Raw genomic sequence first — 15,828 nt, 5'->3', positions numbered from 1 at the left:
GTAAATGGACGTTCATCCCACCTTCGTTGATCTTCAAGGACCTTACTGCTACACATAATTGGATTCGTCTCGACAGCCGGCTGGAGTGGCTCAGCGGTTCTAGGCGCTTCAGTCTGGAACCGCGCGACCGCTACGGTCGCAGGTTCGAATCCTGCTTCGGGCATGGATGTGTGTCATGTCCTTTGGTTAGTTAGGTTTAAGTAGTTCTAAGTTATAGAGGACTGATGACGTACGATGTTAAGTCCCATAGTGCTCAGAGCCATTTGATTCCTCTCGATAGCCGCTATCAGAAAATAAGTACCAAACTATACTATTCCATTTAAAAAAAAGTTTACCTTCATATCTCTGAAGCGACCACACCTAGCAACAAAAAACCAACGTCGTATTATAGCCCCAGTTGTCCCAAGCAACTTTTGTCCCACAAAGTCTTCAGCTCTTATCATACTTTCAGGGTTATTCTTGGTGGCAATAGTTAGTGACTCATCCTATATAACAGCGACCCTGAAAGTTGACAGGAGAAAACAAGGATTGGCAACGCTCTGGAAGGCACTTTTATGGAATTTTTATCCTACTTACTCACGTATCTCGACTTCAAGCTAAACTACGACCGATATTACCAGTAATCGTTGGCTAAAAAACTCCTAATCGTCGCTCCACGTTTTTAAATGCCTTTCCTACTGCCTTAATAGTATAGTTAAAGACTTCAAATGTATCTACGTGAGCATATTTGCGCGTTTGTAGTGGGTAGTCATTTTTCTGCCGTGTGGCAGTGTTATACAGTAGACATTCTGTAATAATGGCTGATACCGACTTCACTCAACACGATTTCGAGGCACGGCTATGCCATAATCGAAGCTGCTCAGTTGCCGATTGGTTGGCTACCTGAATATGCGGGGGAAGCTCGGAAAGAGGATATCCGGCTTCACCGAAATTTAATGAGCAAAAGTTTCTGTGAGAAAAGGATCAATGACGTATTTCATCGGTTTTTGGCATCTTCGTATCTACTCATCTCGAGATTGCAGAAATTGACGTTTTAAGAAGATAAACAGAAGCCACCTGAGATAAAAGTTTTGCTTTTCGAACCATCTCCCACAGAACAATCCGACAGCGATCCTTCTAACAGCGATAATGAAGCAAGTGAAGAATGTTACTACGATTTCGGTTGAAAATTTAAAATATGGAATATAACACTGAGCATTGCGTGGCTCGTGTTCGTGCCATATCTCACTTAACATACTGTTTTTACTGTACTACCACCTCGTTATGTTAATTTCAATTACTGGTGTCACTGAGTTGCCGCCTTGCCTGCCCGTGAACGGCAGCAGTGGCGCTTATCGATATAAGCCCTGACGTATTATCTTTGCTGATTGCTATTACTTCCCGGTTGTCGTGTGTTCGGAGTGGGTTCGGATCTGCCAGTGAGTTGGGAGGCGCTAGGAATTCAGTTCAGACCTGGAAGTGCTTGACTTAGGACGCAGCAGAAGTTCAGTCGGGTCACGGCTGCAGTGAGGTCCGGACAGCCATGGCTCGCCCGTCGGTTGCCGGGCCCGCTGGCGGTCTCTACGCAGTGTCGGAGTGTGTGGGAGCTGTTCCGTTTGCTACGAGGTTCGTGGCTCACCGGTCCAGGACATCAAAGTTGCGCGGTGATTTAATTACCGATGCCAGTCTGTTCACATTATGCCGTTGGTTTTCATGGTTGGCTGTTGGGGGTATTCCCGTGAGCAACAGCGAGTGTTCGAGTTGGCGAAAGTTTGGCCACCATCCGGTGGAATTTAATTGTACTTTGGTTATTTGAAGTCCAAGTGCACCAGCGGAATTTTCTGCCTTGTGGCCATTAGCGTTTCGGTTATCTGCCCTGGCCGCTGGTGTAAAATTCAGGCAATGTCCTTTCCTCACCGTGTTGTCACTGTCCAACACGTGTGTGTAGTTTTGACAGCTTATGCATACTTGGTTGTGGGCGGCTACACCTTTTACGTTTTGGCTTTGGAGTTCCTTGTGTACTGCTCGGGTGGAAAGCAAGTCGCTTTGTCGGTGGGTCCGTTGACTGTCTGTTGGTTGGGTTGCCGGCGGATCGGATATACACTCCTGTAAATTGAAATAAGAACACCGTGAATTCATTGTCCCAGGAAGGGGAAACTTTATTGACACATTCCTGGGGTCAGATACATCACATGATCACACTGACAGAACCACAGGCACAAAGACACAGGCAACAGAGCATGCACAATGTCGGCACTAGTACAGTGTATATCCACCTTTCGCAGCAATGCAGGCTGCTATTCTCCCATGGAGACGATCGTAGAGATGCTGGATGTAGTCCTGTGGAACGGCTTGCCATGCCATTTCCACCTGGCGCCTCAGTTGGACCAGAGTTCGTGCTGGACGTGCAGACCGCGTGAGACGACGCTTCATCCAGTCCCAAACATGCTCAATGGGGGACAGATCCGGAGATCTTGCTGGCCAGGGTAGTTGACTTACACCTTCTAGAGCACGTTGGGTGGCACGGGATACATGCGGACGTGCATTGTCCTGTTGGAACAGCAAGTTCCCTTGCCGGTCTAGGAATGGTAGAACGATGGGTTCGATGACGGTTTGGATGTACCGTGCACTATTCAGTGTCCCCTCGACGATCACCAGTGGTGTACGGCCAGTGTAGGAGATCGCTCCCCACACCATGATGCCGGGTGTTGGCCCTGTGTGCCTCGGTCGTATGCAGTCCTGATTGTGGCGCTCACCTGCACGGCGCCAAACACGCATACGACCATCATTGGCACCAAGGCAGAAGCGACTCTCATCGCTGAAGACGACACGTCTCCATTCGTCCCTCCATTCACGCCTGTCGCGACACCACTGGAGGCGGGCTGCACGATGTTGGGGCGTGAGCGGAAGACGGCCTAACGGTGTGCGGGACCGTAGCCCAGCTTCATGGAGACGGTTGCGAATGGTCCTCGCCGATACCCCAGGAGCAACAGTGTCCCTAATTTGCTGGGAAGTGGCGGTGCGTTCCCCTACGGCACTGCGTAGGATCCTACGGTCTTGGCGTGCATCCGTGCGTCGCTGCGGTCCGGTCCCAGGTCGACGGGCACGTGCACCTTCCGCCGACCACTGGCGACAACATCGATGTACTGTGGAGACCTCACGCCCCACGTGTTGAGCAATTCGGCGGTACGTCCACCCGGCCTCCCGCATGCCCACTATACGCCCTCGCTCAAAGTCCGTCAACTGCACATACGGTTCACGTCCACGCTGTCGCGGCATGCTACCAGTGTTAAAGACTGCGATGGAGCTCCGTATGCCACGGCAAACTGGCTGACACTGACGGCGGCGGTGCACAAATGCTGCGCAGCTAGCGCCATTCGACGGCCAACACCGCGGTTCGTGGTGTGTCCGCTGTGCCGTGCGTGTGATCATTGCTTGTACAGCCCTCTCGCAGTGTCCGGAGCAAGTATGGTGGGTCTGACACACCGGTGTCAATGTGTTCTTTTTTCCATTTCCAGGAGTGTAGTTGGGCCGACTACCTGTCTCCCCTAAGCGAACGGTAATATTTCAAGTGCAGACCGACCCCCGGAAACTTCTGAGCGCCGCTGGCTGTACTGCCTTTTCTTATTGATGTTTGATTGTGTATTTTAATGGCTCATAGCCGATGGTTTGAATTTGAATGCTTTTAGTTGGGTTTTAAATAATGGACCTTCAGCCGTTTTAAAATTGAAAGTTCCTTACTTGTCAAGTCTTGATTGTTTGGGCATTCAGCCTTATTTGAAATATTATTTAAGGATAAAACCTTGCGCTTTCTGCCGTTTGAAAATTTATTGTAGTCGTGTTTTTAATCATGGGCCTTCAACCGTTTTAAAAATTAAAGAGGTTGTGCCCTTAAGCCATAAGATTGTGTGACATATTCAGTCGATAATTAAGCTCGGAAATTTGCGCTGTAATGTTCGGGCAACTAAATAAAGTTATATGTGATCGAGTGTAGCTGACAGCCGCTCATTTTTCGTCCCTTTCCACATTTCCAACTACCTGTTGTGTCCTGTAGATTTAACTGGGCGTATCAAACACTTCTATTTGGCTGTTTCAACTTGCAATTCGCAGTCAACGACCTTAAAATACTTTATGCCCGTAGTTTTACTCGAATCCGTTAAATTTATACTCGTAATTTTGATCCACCAAATTGAATATGCCAGTTTGAACACTATAATACTGAAATCGCGCTCTTATTAGAGACTCCAAAAATCTTAAAAGAACAAGGTTTTGTAGGACTTCATAACAATTTTCTATTATGTCCAGTTTCTGAAGCAGGCGTCTGATAGCGTCCCACATTAGTTTCACCAGGTTCAACTTAAGCGAATTGATGACCATGACACCCTGATTCTGGCCTTTTGACCACACCGTTCGTAATTCTTCATCTTTCATCTGATCAGATCGGCTCACCAGCCGAGGTAGTCGTGCCGCCACAGGTTACTCAGTCAGAGATGAGGTTTTGACACGGTTTTCTCGATATACCTCCGATACTAGGCATCAGCAGCGGTCCAACGTCCGCTGGGTCAGGCCATGAAGGAAGTGCAACTTCAAGGAGGCTTCAGGGGTATTCTCGGAAAAAGGCAACGCCTCCTTCCAGTGAACTTCCACAGTCTTTTGTTCCAGAACCAGACTACCACCGCCCCAGGACTGTGAGCACCACTGACCAGCCACCACCGTAACAGCTGTAGTGGCCGCCAGCTTGTATGTAATCAACTATTCCCCAGACCAGGCACCCTCACCTCTGGACATCGATCCCACCCCTCCTGATCCACTGGTTCCACGAGGCCCTAACAGGAAAACTAGCGCCTTTTGGCACTTCAAGCCAGGCCATGCTCTCTTGTCTCTTAAAAGATGGGGATGGAGGGGGTGCTGTGTACAGGGCGTTCACCTCATTAACCAGCAATCTCCTTCAAACCTGTGGTATATGAGTAGCCTAACCCAGAAGGGGCCCCATCAACAGAACACAAGTCAACAATCGCGAACGCTCAAAAAACTGACAGGCACCAGTGCGAGCCCCACCAGAGGGCACTGGCCCTGCAGAGCTGCTTGCTTCCATTGGTCACGCGGCCACAAAAAGTTCCTGCAATATCCTGGGGCCGCCAGGTGTTTAGGCCAGCGCAGAGACGCTCCATGCAGACTTTTCCGTGAACGCCAGGCGCCAACTACACCCTCAGTCCGTCATTCAGAACTCTCACAAGAAACCTTCGAAACTTTCGATGCCGTGCTGTTCGCTAGTGAACGACGACAGTAGAAGCTACTAGCAATGGCCATCTCCGGCACCGCTGGTACGTGGCCACCGCGCCTGAGACTGCACTGGAGTATGAAATTGACTTTCGGCATACTGTTCTACTTTCAAGGTGAATCTGACTAAAACTTCCGACTTCGTCAGTCACTGAGACCGTCTGCCCATTAACGAACTTGTGTAAATTCAATGTTTGCTACGAACCGCAAGCAGTTCTTTAAACTAACTCCCTCCAACAAGGAGCATTAGTTAATATACTTTCTTATAAATCTGTTCTACATTGATTATCAGGGCTCTGCTATTATTGTGCCGCAACTGGTGACGGATATAACTTCATTGCCAGTTATCTTGCTCCCCAAATAGCAAAAATGATCTACCACTTTTAGCGTCTCTTCCTAATCTGGTTCCGTCATTATCACGACTACAATGCATTAACCTCGTTTTACTTTTGTTGATCTATTTTCAAGAGATTACATGTTCCATTCAATAGCTGTTCAAGTCCTTTGCTGTGTCTTAAAGAATTTCGGTATCATCAGCAAATATAAGAGATTTCAATTCCTTTCCCTGAACATGAACGCCCTCTCCAAACTTCTCTCTTTCTATATTGCTTCATTCAATATTCATCTACATCTAGGTATATACCTGTCAAGCCAGCGTATTGTCGTGGCGGAGGGACCCTTGTACTACTATTGGTCACTTCCTTTTTTTGGGGGGGAGGGGGGGGGGGTCTGGACTGTGGGAAAACCGGAAAAGAAGAGAATCGAAGCATTTGATATGTGGTGCTACAGAAGAATGTTGAAAATCAGGTGGACTGATAAGGTAAGGAATGAGGAGTTTCTGCGCAGAATCGGAGAGGAAAGGGCTATATGGAAAACACTGACAAAGAGAAGAAACACGATGATAGGACATCTGTTAAGACATGAAGGAATGACTTCCATGGTACTAGAGGGAGCTGTAGAGGGCAAAAACTGTAGAGGAAGACAGAGATTGGAATACATCCAGCAAATAATTGACGTAGGTTGCAAGGTTACTCTCAGATGAAGAGGTAAGGACGGGAGAGGAATTCGTGGCCGCATGAAACCAGTCACAAGACTGATGACCAAAGAAAGAAAACCGCACAATAACCCTGGGTTCGGTGTGGGGCGGCGGAAGGGGGAAGTGGACTGCGGTATTCGTCGTGGGGTTGTGGACCACTGCGGCTGCGGCGGGGTTTCTAGGCCCCCGGTTAACATACAATACAATACAATTAGCGTCTATTAAATTATGCCCTATACAAAATTCTACCAAGCAGCTTCTTCTTCCATTCCTTTCCCCCAGTACAAGTTGTCCTAGTACTTTTGGCCCTATTTCCTTTTTTAGTCATTTTCTAGTCCACCATCACAAATTTTCCTCTCCCATAACCATCTGAATAATTTCTTTTATTTCACCATAAATTCTCTCAACCTCTTCATCATCTATAGAACTAGTAGGAACATAAACATTTACTGCTGTGTTGGATATTGGCGTCAATTCTATTTTGGTTACGATAATTCTTTCACTATACTGTTCATAGAAACTTACCCACATATCTATTTTTTTAGTTATTATTAGACATACTCCCACATTACCCCTATACGATTTAGTTTTTATAGCTCCGTACTCACCTGACCAGAAGTGCCACGGCACTTTAGTACTCCCCACTACATGTAGCTACAAGCTACCTATCTGTTGGAGACACAGTCTGATAGCACCCACTGTCGCTCAATCGGTGGAAGTCTACATCTACATCTACATCTACATTTATACTCCGCAAGCCACCCAACGGTGTGTGGCGGAAGGCACTTTACGTGCCACTGTCAAAAAAATGTTCAAATGTGTGTGAAATCTTATGGGACTTAACTGCTAAAGCCATCAGTCCCTAAGCTTACAGACTACTTAACCTAAATTATCCTAAGGACAAACACACACACCCATGCCCGAGGGAGGATTCGAACCTCCGTCGAGACCAGCCGCACCGTCCATGACTGCAGCGCCTAAGACCGCTCGGCTAATCCCGCGCGGCTGCCACTGTCATTACCTCCCTTTCCTGTTCCAGTCGCGTATGGTCCGCGGGAAGAACGACTGCCGGAAAGCCTCCGTGCGTGCTCGAATCTGTCCAATTTTACATTCGTGATCTCCTCGGGAGGTATAAGTAGGGGGAAGCAATATATTTGATACCTCATCCCGAAACGCACCCTCTCGAAACCTGGACAGCAAGCTACACCGCGATGCAGAGCGCCTCTCTTGCAGAGTCTGCCACTTGAGTTTGCTAAACATCTCCGTAACGCTATCACGCTTACCAAATATCCCTGTGACGAAACGCGCTGCTCTTCTTTGGATCTTCTCTGTCTCCTCCGTCAAACCGACCTGGTACGAATCCCACACTGATGAGCAATACTCAAGTATAGGTCCTGTGACTATTGATGCTTAGCCACGTATTTTTAGCAAGAAAGACTTTTTATTGCAATTTATGTCTTTGTATCATGAGTTTCTGCAGTTTCATAACGTAAGATGAGAAGGGTACACAGATAAAAAGAAAAGATTACTGGCAGTTACCAAAATGGTACGCAAACGGCCTTGCCGGAGTGGTAAGACCGGTTCCCGCTATATCACCGACGTTAAGCGCTGTCGGGCTTAGCTTATCACTGGGATGGGTGACCGTTCGGACCTGTCGAGCGCTGTTGGTAAGTGGAGTGCACTAGTAAGGCCAATTGAGGAGCTACTTAGACTGAGAAGTAGCGGCTCCGGTCTCGAGAAATGACAACGGCCGGGAGAGTGGTGTGCTGACCGCATGGCCCTCCATCAAAAAGCGACGTCTATCCGCGGAGGATGATGCGATGGTCGGTTGATACCGTTTGGAAAGAAATTAGAAATTTGTGGTAAGTACTTCGGCTTACACACTACTTAATCTGACTTAAACTAACCTACGCTAAGGACAATACACACACCCATGCCCCAGGGAGGACTAGAACCTCCGACGGGGGGGAGCTGCGGGAACCGTGGCAAGGTGCCCCAGACCGCACGGCTACCCCGCGTGGCGACACCGTTTGGCTTTCTGAGGTCTGCTTGGACGCAGTTTAGTTAGAAGAGTAGCGTCTTCCTGATCCAAATAGTGCAGGGGAAGACACAATGAAAAAATCAGTTTTCTACGGACGACGTGCAAGCAGAAGTGCAATGAGGTAACACTTTCTTTTAATACTTCATTTATTGCTTCACTCGTACTCATAATAATGTTACTCAGTTACGAGGTGCAATACAGGATACAAATTTTAAATATTCGCCAGTTGACAGATATCTGAAAAGTTTTAGGAATTCGTTGAGAAACTGGGATAGATCTTCGCATGAGTCTGTGTTGTTTTTCAATGTGAGGACGAAGTTATTCTACGAATTTATTAAAAGTTTGAATCTTCATTTGAGGAAAATTGGCGTGATCAATAGGTTCTGAAAGTACATCTCTCAATTTCAACCATTCCGTAGGCCATGGTCTTGTTTTTCTTTCTCTTGTATATACATAGTCTTCATGTCAATGTAAAAAATACTGTGCTTGCATTGTTAGACTCTCCCACTGGTGTCAAAATACTTCGCTGCACAATATGCACAGCTTGACAGTTGCTTGAAGAAGGAGGTTAAGCTCGACAAACTTGGCTGGTACTTCGCCCTTGTTTGACCAGTCTCGTGATAGCAAACGGTAAATTTATGTACAAGTTTGATCATTTACGGGGGCCTTAGTAGTCTGTCTCACATAGGACGTGCCACATTTGCATGGAATTTAATCCGGATATCGGCGCGAAGTCTGGCGATCAGGAATCGTGGCCACCACAGAAAGTCGAGCGCTGCAGCACAGACGTATTTTACAGACCTCTGCTACGGGACGGGGTCGTGGGTAGAGATAGCAGTTTACGCTGAACCAGTCGGTTTTCTGGTATGTCGGTTGTTTTTTCAACCGGACAGTTAAAAACGCACAAAATAACCTGCTTCTGAAATAAATGATTTTAGGTTTTTTATTGCTGTTATTTCCTGTAATACATATAGAAATCGAACAAAGATTGAAAACTTTTGACTATGTGAGTTTTAAAGTACATAACATCAAAATATTAAATTAAATAGACAAATGAAAGAAAACTCATTCAGTCCACTGTTCGCTGCTGGAGTGCAACAAAAAATCACCAGTATTCTTCTACTGATCCTAATTGTTTGAAACACTGCTCAAAAGTCTTGTTGTAATCGGAGATCATATCTACACTTCTGGAAATTGAAATAAGAACACCGTGAATTCATTGTCCCAGGAAGGGGAAACTTTATTGACACATTCCTGGGGTCAGATACATCACATGATCACACTGACAGAACCACAGGCACATAGACACAGGCAACAGAGCATGCACAATGTCGGCACTAGTACAGTGTATATCCACCTTTCGCAGCAATGCAGGCTGCTATTCTCCAATGGAGACGATCGTAGAGATGCTGGATGTAGTCCTGTGGAACGGCTTGGCATGCCATTTCCACCTGGCGCCTCAGTTGGACCAGCGTTCGTGCTGGACGTGCAGACCGCGTGAGACGACGCTTCATCCAGTCCCAAACATGCTCAATGGGGGACAGATCCGGAGATCTTGCTGGCCAGGGTAGTTGACTTACATCTTCTAGAGCACGTTGGGTGGCACGGGATACATGCGGACGTGCATTGTGCTGTTGGAACAGCAAGTTCCCTTGCCGGTCTAGGAATGGTAGAACGATGGGTTCGATGACGGTTTGGATGTACCGTGCACTATTCAGTGTCCCCTCGACGATCACCAGTGGTGTACGGCCAGTGTGGGAGATCGCTCCCCACACCATGGTGCCGGGTGTTGGCCCTGTGTGCCTCGGTCGTATGCAGTCCTGATTGTGGCGCTCACATGCACGGCGCCAAACACGCATACGACCATCATTGGCACCAAGGCAGAAGCGACTCTCATCGCTGAAGACGACACGTCTCCATTCGTCCCTCCATTCACGCCTGTCGCGACACCACTGGAGGCGGGCTGCACGATGTTGGGGCGTGAGCGGAAGACGGCCTAACGGTGTGCGGGACCGTAGCCCAGCTTCATGGAGACGGTTGCGAATGGTCCTCGCCGATACCCCAGGAGCAACAGTGTCCCTAATTTGCTGGGAAGTGGCGGTGCGGTCCCCTACGGCACTGCGTAGGATCCTACGGTCTTGGCGTGCATCCGTGCGTCGCTGCGGTCCGGTCGCAGGTCGACGGGCACGTGCACCTTCCGCCGACCACTGGCGACAACATCGATGTACTGTGGAGACCTCACGCCCCACGTGTTGAGCAATTCGGCGGTACGTCCACCCGGCCTCCCGCATGCCCACTATACGCCCTCGCTCAAAGTCCGTCAACTGCACATACGGTTCACGTCCACACTGTCGCGGCATGCTACCAGTGTTAAAGACTGCGATGGAGCTCCGTATGCCACGGCAAACTGGCTGACACTGACGGCGGCGGTGCACAAATGCTGCGCAGCTAGCGCCATTCGACGGCCAACACCGCGGTTCCTGGTGTGTCCGCTGTGCCGTGCGTGTGATCATTGCTTGTACAGCCCTCTCGCAGTGTCCGGAGCAAGTATGGTGGGTCTGACACACCGGTGTCAATGTGTTCTTTTTTCCATTTCCAGGAGTGTATATTTGGAAATTATGAATAGTCAGTGCTAAAGAGTGAAAACTGCTGTAGAAGAACTTTAATTTGTCCGTTTCCGAGAGCTACAAGCAGATAAAGCATGTTACGTAGGCAGAAGCAGCAGGTCAGCTGCTTAGTATTTTTGTTGTGAACTATGCATGAACCGGTAAGTTTCAGGTTTTCTCCTTTCATTATGTCACAAAGTTTCTTGTGGCCTGTCCCGTTTTTTATCTTTTAAAGCAAATGGATCATTGGACTTCATCGAAACCGCACTTCGCACATTACTTCCAGACTAGGGATGGTGCCATTCTGTAATATAGCAATGGGAAACCATACAGACTAGATGGGGCAAGTCTTGAACACTGCATTTACACGAATGTTATCTAATAGGCAATGCCGCGTGGTAATAGGCACATTATTCTCTCACCAGTGCTATATCAATTCAAAAAATGGTTCAAAAAGCTCTAAGCACTATGTGACTTAACATCAGTCCCCTAGAACTTAGAACTACTTAAACCTAACTAACCTAAGAACATCACACACATCCATGCCCGAGGCAGGATTCGAACCTGCGACCGTAGCGGTCCCGCGGTTCCAGACTATGGCGCCTAGAACCGCTCGGCCACCCCGCCCGGCGCTATATCAATTCCTATGTGATCTGTGCGTTGCTCGTTTCTCTCGGCACTGTTATTAAAATAGCACTGATCGCTTTTCCCATTTTCTACACTAACACAATTTTTCAAAGGAATACGAATATTGCAAGTAAAAATTACTCATTCTTTTAAAAAAGTTTTATTTGCAAACGAAAAATTTTACCCGGTTATTATTAAAAAATAGAACGCTTGTTGTAACTGAGACCAAATACCGAAAAGTACCGGTTATTCAGAACTAAAATACCGGTATCGGCTTTAACCGGTCGGTTTTCTCCATCCCTAGTCATGATAGATCAATGCTGTGGTAGTTTTTGCATGACTGCTCGTGTGCGTTAGTGCGTGCGTGCGTGTGTGTGTGTGTGTGTGTGTGTGTTTTGTGCCAGCACGGGCTGTGAGAAGTAGGGAACAGCTGAGGTAATTTGACAACGGTACCATGTTCCATGGTAGACGTAGAAAGGTTTATGAAACTGTAATGTGCAAATATCCATCACCGCTGTGGTGTACACGGACGCAGCCGTTCCCTACTGAGGATGCGGTGTAACAGGCAATATGAGAACGCTGCCGTGGCAGAGAGTGGGGGGGGGGATGAGTGGGGGGGGGGCGATATCATAGCGTAGCCACTGCTGCTGACTGGTAGCGCCCGCGGACAGTTGGCTGAAATATTCGCAGCGCGGCGGAACAGCCTCTGGAAACGCGGGCTGCCGTCACTTGCTAAACCCAGCGCTGTGTTCGCCTCTACTACCCCCCCCCCTCTCCCACCCCCATCACACTGTCCCCACCACCCCGCCGTCGCAATTTGCATGCAAATACTGCGCGCCAGCAGTGGGGCGGGGGGGGGGGGGTGGGGGCTCCTCTAGCACTGTATCTGGCCGGTCACACCGGTGCTCTAATTAAATTCTTGCAACGCCGCTGCCCACCCCACGGTCGCGCAGCTGCCGTCATACACTTTTCCCATACGTCGCTACACTCGGCGGATTCGTCGGAAAAACTGCCTGATCCAGCAGAGTCTCGGCACAGTATCCTGGTTTCAGGAGTCCGTACGCTTCCGCACGGCAAGGGCAATTTATAACACAATGCCGGCCGTTGTCCGGAAGCTGGGCAATTGCTCGCACTACTAACCTACTTCTTTAATCGATGCTGTCCACCAGGCACTCCGGTCATGTTACAAAAAGAATGACCAGACTTTAACAGTGTTCATTGCTCGCCATTAAAATTGCAACACCAGTAACGATAGCTAATAACGAAATTTTACATACTGTGCGTACATGGCCGGGCATGCCGTGGCACAAGTGCCATAGCGCTCAGCTTCGCTGCATAATTCCCCGACTACCATAGCATGAGGAGGGGGAATTGCGAATACTCCGCATTTGAATCGCAATACAGCCGTGATGCACACGACTTGGTTTCGTACTTCACATTTCGCAACAGTGTATTGGTTTGGTGCTTAAGTTGGTAGCGTTTTATAAGCACAACACGTACACGTAATAGAGACTTAAGTAATCGACAACATATTCTCTTTCACTATTTACAATAGTCTGCCACTGCTGAGGTAACTTTTTGAGTCGTCGACGGCAGAATCACGTGGTTTTGAGGCTAAGAGCTCATCGAGCCACATGCGGAGCGCATTTTCATCCAGAAATTAAGTTCCTTCGACGCGGTTCGATACAGAACGGGAAAGGTGAAAATCAGAGGCTGCAAGATCAGGTGAATAAGGTGAGTGCAGAATGACCTCCCAACCTAATTGTTCTATAGTGTTTTTTATTAGTGTAGCAGCTTGCGGACGGTCGTTATCCTGCAGCAGCTTCACTTCACACATCTGTCCTGTTTGTCGTTCTTGGGTTGCGTCTGGAAGACCTCTCAGTTGTTGACAGTGAATGTCAACAGCGTGGGTTACACCTCGGGGAAGTGCACCACGCCGTCGCTCAAATAATGGTTCAAATGGCTCTGAGCACTATGGGACTTAACATCTGAGGTCATCAGTCCCCTAGAACTCAGTCCGCAGCTCGTGGTCGTGCGGTAGCGTTCTCGCTTCCCGCGCCGGGGTTCCCGGGTTCGATTCCCGGCGGGGTCAGGGATTTTCTCTGCCTCGTGATGACTGGGTGTTGTGTGATGTCCTTAGGTTAGTTAGGTTTAAGTAGTTCTAAGTTCTAGGGGACTGATGACCATAGATGTTAAGTCCCATAGTTCTCAGAGTCATTTGAACCCTAGAACTTAAAACTACTTAAACCTAACTAACCTAAGGACATCACACTTGCGGCTGGTCCCGGCGGAGGTTCGAGTACTCCCTCGGGCATGGGGGTGTGTTTGTCCTTGGGATAATTTAGGTTAATTAGTATGTAAGCTTAAGGACTGATGAACCTAACAGTTAAGTCCCATAAGATTTTACACACATTTCAACATTTGACATCACACATATCCACGCCCGAGGCAGGACTGAAACTTGCGACTGAGCGGTCGCACGGTTCCAGACTGAAGCGCCTAGAACCGCTCGGCCACACCGGCCGGCTCACACCGCCGCTGTTCAACCAGAAGCGTAACATAATATTTTGTGGATGACCGCAGGTCTTTGTACGACGAGTTGCTGCTTTGTTTGGGCTCAACCATTCCTTTCTTTTCCTTATGTTAGCATAAAGATATCATTTTTCGTCACCAGTAGTGATACAGGTCAGGATAAGAGCCAATTGGTGAAGAGCAAGCAGAGATGCACATACACTAACTATGTGATCAAAAGTATCCGGACACCCCCAAAAACATACGTTTTTCATATTAGGTGCATTGTGCTGCCACCTACTGCCAGGTACTCCGTATCAGCGACCTCAGTAGTCATTTCACATCATGAGAGAGCACAATGGGGTGCTCCGCGGAACTCACGGTCTTCGAACGTGGTCAGGTGATTGGGTGTCACTTATATCCTACATCTGTCCTCGACATTTCCACACTCCTAAACATCCCTAAGTCCACTGTTTCTGATGTGGTGAAGTGGAAGCTTGAAGTGATACATACAGCACAAATGTGTACAGGCCGAACTCGTCCGATGACTAACAGAGACGGCCGACAGTTGAAGAGGGTCGTAACGTGTAATAGGCAGACACCTATCCAAACCATGACACAGGAATTCCACTGAGGATCCACTGAAAGTATTCTGACAGTTAGGTCGGAGGTGAGAAAACTTGGATTTCATGGTCGAGCGGCTGCTAGTAAGCCACACACCACGCCGGTAAATGCCAAACGACGCCTCGCTTAGTTTAAGGAGCGTAAACAGTCGATGACTCAACAGTGGAAAAACGTTGTGTGGAGTGACGAATCACGGTACACAATGTGGCGATCCGATGGCAGGGTGTGGGTATGACGAATGCCCGGTGAACGTCATCTGCCAGCGTTCGTAGTGCCAACAGTAAAAGTCGGGGCCGGTGGTATTATGGTGTGGTCGTTTTTTTCATGGAGGGGGCTCGCACCCCTTGTTGTTTTGCGTGGCAGAATCATAGCACAGGCCTAGATTGATGTTTTAAGCACCTTCTTGCTTCCCACTGTTGAAGAGCAATTCGGGGATTGCGTTTGCATCTTTCAATACGAGCGAACACCTGTTCATAATACACGGCCTGTGGCGGAGTGGTTACACGACAATAACATCCCTGTAATGGACTGGCCTGCACAGAGTCCTGACCCGAATCCTATAAAACACATTTGCGATGTTTTGGAACGCCGACTTCGTGCCAGGCCTCACCGACCTACATCGATACCTCTCCTCAGTGCAGCACTCCGTGAAGATGGGCTGCCATTCCTCAAGAAACCTTCCACGTATGCCTGCGAGAGTGGAAGCTGCCATAAAGGCTAAGGGTGGACCAATTACGTAATGAATTCCAGCCTTACCGATGGAGGGCGCCACGAACTTGTAAGTCGTTTTCAGCCAGGTGTCCGGATACTTTTGGTGACACGGTGTATGGACACCCAGTGATTTTTGTGATTTTGGCCTATAGTATGTGGTAGACCCGAGTTTTGAACCTCCCCCATTGCACGTAATTGTCATATGAGGGTGGAATGATCATAGTTCATCACATTTGCCAGTTCTCTAATAGTCTGACATGAATCATTGAGGAATAATACGTTTAAACGGTCTTTATCAAATCCCTAAGGTCTTCCTGAACGGGGAGAGTCACAATTGTCGAAACGATTATCCTTAAAACGAGACAATAATTTTCTTGCCGTGTTCTGTCCAATGGCATTATCCACAGTTACTG

Source organism: Schistocerca nitens, chromosome 8 (genome assembly GCF_023898315.1).
Source record: "Schistocerca nitens isolate TAMUIC-IGC-003100 chromosome 8, iqSchNite1.1, whole genome shotgun sequence".
Classification (NCBI taxonomy): domain Eukaryota; kingdom Metazoa; phylum Arthropoda; class Insecta; order Orthoptera; family Acrididae; genus Schistocerca; species Schistocerca nitens.
The sequence above is the reverse complement of the archived record's forward strand: the minus strand, read 5'-3'. Positions refer to the sequence as shown.